The sequence below is a fragment of the Thamnophis sirtalis genome, unplaced genomic scaffold (genome assembly GCF_051295495.1).
Source record: "Thamnophis sirtalis isolate CommonGarterSnake01/CBP01778 unplaced genomic scaffold, rThaSir2_p1.2 scaffold_4, whole genome shotgun sequence".
NCBI lineage: Eukaryota > Metazoa > Chordata > Lepidosauria > Squamata > Natricidae > Thamnophis > Thamnophis sirtalis.
Window position 1 is genome coordinate 106449911 of NW_028261384.1, and position 6000 is coordinate 106455910.

A 6000-nucleotide genomic window follows, 5' to 3' on the forward strand; every position below is an offset into this window, starting at 1 on the left:
TATTCCACAAACAATAATTTAAAATAAAACCATTTTAAATTATTCCACACACAATAATTTAAAATAAAACCATTTTAAAGTATTCCACACACAATAATTTAAAATAAAACCATTTTAAAATATTCTACACACAATAATTTAAAATAAAACCAGTTAAAAGTATTCCACAATAAATTAAAGTAAACATTTTTAAAAAAATCTATACTCAATACTTTTAAATAAAACGATTAAAAAAAATTCTATACACAATAAATAAAATATTATTTAAAAAACATTAAAAGCATAAAAGAAAAAAAAGTGGGTCACTTACCAGCAGGCAGAATCAGCAGTTCTCCGATGTGATGAATGCAACAGGGAGCAGGCAGGCGAAGAGGCAGCAGGTAAGCTGGTCTGAAGGGACAAGGGACAACCGGGTCAGCTAGGCCCGCTGCCTGGCAGGCTTAGCCAGTCAGGCAAGGCTGGGGACTGGGCGGGGGCAGGGGTAGCAGGAAACCCCTTTTTGACCACGTGGCATACGCCAGCCGGTGGCTTTCGTGAAAGCCATGAGCTGGTGTATGCTAACCACCCACCACCATCGCTGCCCCCCTTGCACTTAGTTGCTTAACTGAGGGAAGCAGCAAGCTACTGGAAGGTGAAGCGAAGGGAGGACCTGATCAGCAAATCCGATGCGGCAGCTGCTCGAGAACGAGAAAGACTCTTTTCAAAAGAGGAATGTTGGCCGTTGGTGCTGCACTTTTAAATGAGTGTTAAAGGTGGGCGGGTCAACTCTAGTCCGCTCACTAGAGTTGACCCGCTCAGTGAGAGGTGGGCTGGGCTAGTTTAATACAGAAGGGCAAGGGAGCGAGCGAGCTGTGACAGAACAGGTGGGGCGAGCTAGCGATAGGGCCGGGGCAGGCGTTCTGGAACTTATTTCCGGATCTACCGGTGGAACCTCTTCTAACCGGTACAAAGATTTGATGAACCTCTTCTACAGAACCGGTTAGAACCGGCAGGAACCCACTCCTGACATACACACATAAATGTATGGGAAACTCTTTTACATGTGACTGTCAAATATTTTGTATGTGCTCCTTTAATCAATATAAGGTAGCACTCATGGTTCATCATGCTTATTGTCCAACATATCCAGGTTACAGTGGTTGATCCAAGATCACCACATGATGCTTGAAAGTTTTTCAACTGTATTTTATGCATGCACATTTAATTGAAAAGACAAATGCCAAATTAAAAAGGAATACAATTAGTCTCATATGTTTCAAAAGCAGAAATTTCAGTATCTCCATGGACTTAATATAACCATTGCTTAATTGTTCAAAAATGTCCAATTCATAGAATCACATTCTGGAGTGCATTTAATGGTTCTTTAGGATGTCTTCAATAAAAGACTTGAAAGTCTATCTGGCTAGGAATTGTCTTTCCACAGCCAAATTCTGCTTGAGAATGGAACTCTTGAGATTTACCTTCCATCTTGACATAACTGTATGACGTCCCTGCTTCAACCCTTCTTTCATCCTTTCTGGGCATAATGCCAGCCCTGTTTATTTCACTATGTTTTAAAACTCTTATACTCTATACATAAAACCAAAAATTTATATATGCTAAAAAAGCTATTTCAAGAACGGCATTATCTGCCAGTAACTTTTTTAGAAGATACAGAATCATTCACTCCACAGCTGTTCCATGTCAAGATCTTGATAAGAACATTCCACATAAGAATACACCATATAAAGAAAGGGTTATACCATAAACTTTATTTTAGAGACTGTAACTGTGGATAATAAGATGTATTCCAAAAGTTGATGAAGGCAAGAGGTCCAGTTCTCTTCCTCACCATACATGATTCATTCTGCATATCAGGATTTGGAAAATGACATATGAATGTTTATTCCAAAAACAGGTGAATATGTGATACAAAGATTTCTCAGCTGAATACATTTTTGGAATCCTTTTACCTCATTTGGTTGAATTCTAAAAATTATGGAACCATTGAATATGTTCATCACCCAGATCATTTTTATATAAAACTAACTGATAACGCGGCATTGCCTGGGTATTTACTTATAGGGGGGAAATGTCAGAACCAAACATAATTTCTAATGTTGGATTTCCCCCCTTATCAGAGGGAGCCCCCTTGTGGAGTACTGTGAAGCCGTTACCATGGCAACTCCACTGCGCTGTACAGTAGAATCCATTTTACAGCAGTATAGTAGAATTCATTTTAAGGCACAGCAGGCTGTATCATAACAGAACACACACTCTGAGGGGTGTTAGGGGTGTCTTATCCCCATAGAATTGGTTTCCAGAAAGTAAGTCAACTGTGTACCAAATTTGGTTAAAATTGCTCGAAGAGTTCCGGAATTATGCTGGAACACACACACTCTCTCTCTCTCTCTCTCTCTCTCTCTCTCTCTCTCTCTCTCTCTCTCTCTCTCTCTCTCTCTCTCTCTCTCTCTCTCTCTCTCTCTCTCCTCCCTCCCTCCCTCCCTCCCTCCCTCCCTCCCTCTCTCTCTCTCTCACACACACACACACACATGAATAGAAAATGTGGAATAGAAAATATTTTCTGCTAAAGAAATTGGAATATGTATATGTATATGTATATGTATATGTATATGTATATGTATATGTATATGTATATGTATATGTATATGTATATGTATATGTATATGTATATGTATATGTATATGTATATGTATATGTATATGTATATGTATATGTATATGTATATGTATATGTATATGTATATATATGATTTAAGTGATGGAGGGAAGAAAAAGAAAAAATAGAAAGAAGCTTCCAATTTCTTTAGCAGAAAATATTTTCTATTCCACATTTTCTATTCAATTTTTTTTTCTAATCATCAAAGCCACAAATCATAACTTTATTTTTTCTGTTTCATGAAAAAGTGTATAAGGGGGTGTCAAGTTAATCATAAATGTAGATATTGTTTTTCTCTAATCAAAGAGAGGAGAACATGGTGATGCAGAGACTTAATGACACTGGAACTGCTGGCCAGAAATAGTCCTCATTCTGGTGGTTTGAGCTCCGCTCCGTGAGATAGAGTGAACTCCCATCCAGTAGTTCGAAAGCATGCAATATTGCAAGTAGATAAATGAGTTTCCCACTTTAGTGGGGAGGAAAACCTAGCTACATTCATGTGTGCAGAGACTGGAAGCCAGCACTGAACCTGGCTGGACATGAGGCATCATGACACAAGGTGAGGCAAGACTGGTGGAGGAATCCGGGAGAGCCAGCAAGCCAAGCACTGCTAGTTAACTGGTGTAAAGCTAGTTCACCATCTGTGAGAGAATAAGGCTAGAACCTTGAATTATTTGGGTAAATTAGTTGAAGTTATTTGAGGAACCTGATAGACTCCATCTTGAATGTCTGACCAGCAAGTAAGCTTTTCTGGAAAATCACAGGTTGGAGTATAATCAGAAAGTTATAGCTATATCAGAAATAGCCTGATCGGGGGGGATTTATAACAGGGAGTTAAAGTTCTGGGAAAGTGAGGTCCTTTGGGGCTTCTGAACATGTATGCTATCTGAACATTTGGGGAATTTCCATGTACTTTTCACATTGTATTTTATGCACGCAACTGTATTTTTGTATCCAAGATATGGTGCATATGATACGTCATTTTGTGTATTTAAGGTGTGCCTATGCACCTGTAGGATTCTCATTTGCTTGTGAATCCACCTGTGCAGGTGTAATAAATAGCTGCTTTCTGTTGGCATAGCCTCCTTGACCATTTTTTTGGTATGACTAAATTATATCTGGGATATTTTTTCTCACATCTGTGATGCACCAAGTGCTGAACAGAATGATCTAGCAATTCAGGCTGTCAGGACTGCTTTGTATTTAGCATGTGAAGATTTCTCTGATATTGTATGTCATACACTAATAAGAGGAAAAAATTCTCTGAATTTGAATTTCTTCAAATTCTATTACTGCCATCATCAACCTTGAACTTTTTGTTGGTAGTGTCTAGCCTTTCCACTTTTGAGATTATAATTTCACTGCAATTGTCATATAGAAACAAAGTTCCATGACTTTTTATAACATCTTGTCCAATAGTCCCAAAGGAAAGGTATTGGCTTTTAGTTTTACTTTAACTTTTAAAATCTTCTGAATTAATGCTTGTACTTGTATACAAAATGTTTTAATTTTTTTTTACATGCCCATCAAACATGATCAAATGACCTTCATATTGTTTCCATTTCCAGCAAAGGTTCAAAATACTTTTGTACAGTCTAGGTAATTTCTCTGATGACACTATACCAATGATACATTATTTTATAAACGAATGTCTTTAAAGCTAGTATGGTAAGAAATATCCATCTGGTTCAGTTCCAAACTGGGAGAAAACACTGGAAACATGTAGGCTGATTAGAAAGATGGTTTAATGATGAAGCAGAAACACATGGGTTTAGGGCAGCCGATCACATGGAGTTGAGAGTGAGGGGTTTTTATACTTTCTCTTGGGCTTTGAACTTGAGTTTCCCGTTCCTGTGCAAGAACATGTGTTCTATTGGCTGTTGTCAGACTTCCATGGTGTCATGTACAAATCCTAGGAGTTTGTCTGAGCTAGGTTTGGTTGAGGTTTGGGGCTAATGCAGTGAAGGGACTTTGGGGGATTCCTATTGTAGATGAGGGCTACCTTTGTTAGATCTTGGGTGTGGGCATTTGCTTATGAATAGAGCTATCTCTCTCTTTTTTGCTTAAGTGCTGACATCTGCTGAGGCTATTAATAAAGTTGGGTGCTGCTTTCCAAGAGCATGTTTCTCTATTTCTCATTGAGGGAAATATAATATTCTGCCTTTTTAATGTTTCTCAAAACATTTCATTCTTCTAGGAGAGTGGTAGATGCTAACTTTCTACATTAGAACATAATATAAGTTTCAACTCTTTCAGCTACATATTTTCCCAATGGTAATGAACTCTTTCAAAGCACTTTCATTTAAAAAAATCACTTTTGATCCAGGAAGATAAAAGTCAGAAATCACCTTGTAGCTCTGCTTTCCAAAACTGTGGCAACCCTCTAAACTTTGAAAGGTTTTGGAGAACATCAGGATTCTATTCCTCACCAGAAGCAACTCCCATATTCCTGATCTTCTGATAGAACATTGATGTGAAATCTGAGTAGTCATAATAAATACTTTGCCTATTGAAATATTGTTCATATTTTGGAGCTGACCTGAGTCTCTCCTAAACAGATGACACCTCAGCCCTTAGTTCCAATGGAGAACAATGGTGGAGAGCTGAAGATTCTTCCAGTTCCCTGCCAGATACTTCTCACATACAAATTGTTGAGGACTTTTAGTAGCAAGTGAATGGAATGCCTGGGAGCTGAGAAAATACAATATGCTCAAGTCTAAGATACAGCCTTTAGGGACAAACTATATTCCTAACCACTTTTAGATTATTATTATCCACAGCCGAAGATTGACTTCTGTTTTCTGAAGGTCTGCAGATCAACAATATAGATGTAATCATTTTGAAAGAAATTCTTATTTGGAATTCTATATAAAAGAAAAGATTACTCTTTCCTGACTGAAATATTAAAATGAAAACAAGTGGAAAAAGTTAAAAGGCATAGACTTTACTTTCCAACAAAAGAGATTTAGATTGTTTAAAACTTAGAACTATCCCAGAGGATATAGATGAAAGCATTCAGGAAAAGATTAGCCAAGCCCTGCCAGATTTCCTTAATTGGCAAGTAGATTTTCAAACAGAGTTTGACAATATATATAGAATCAAGTCTCATTACGCTATAATAAGAAAAGTTCCAAGAGATGTCTGGGTGTATTTTATGAGGAAAGTAAAAGAGAATAAACTCTTCAATGTCATTTCAAATCCAAACTGAAGATTGATAATATAGATGTATTTTGAAAGAAATTCTGATTAAATCTTTTGAAAAAGAATTTTTTTCCCTGATTGAAATATTAAACAAAAAATGGGAAAAGTTAAATCACCTTCCACAAAAGAGATTCAGATTAA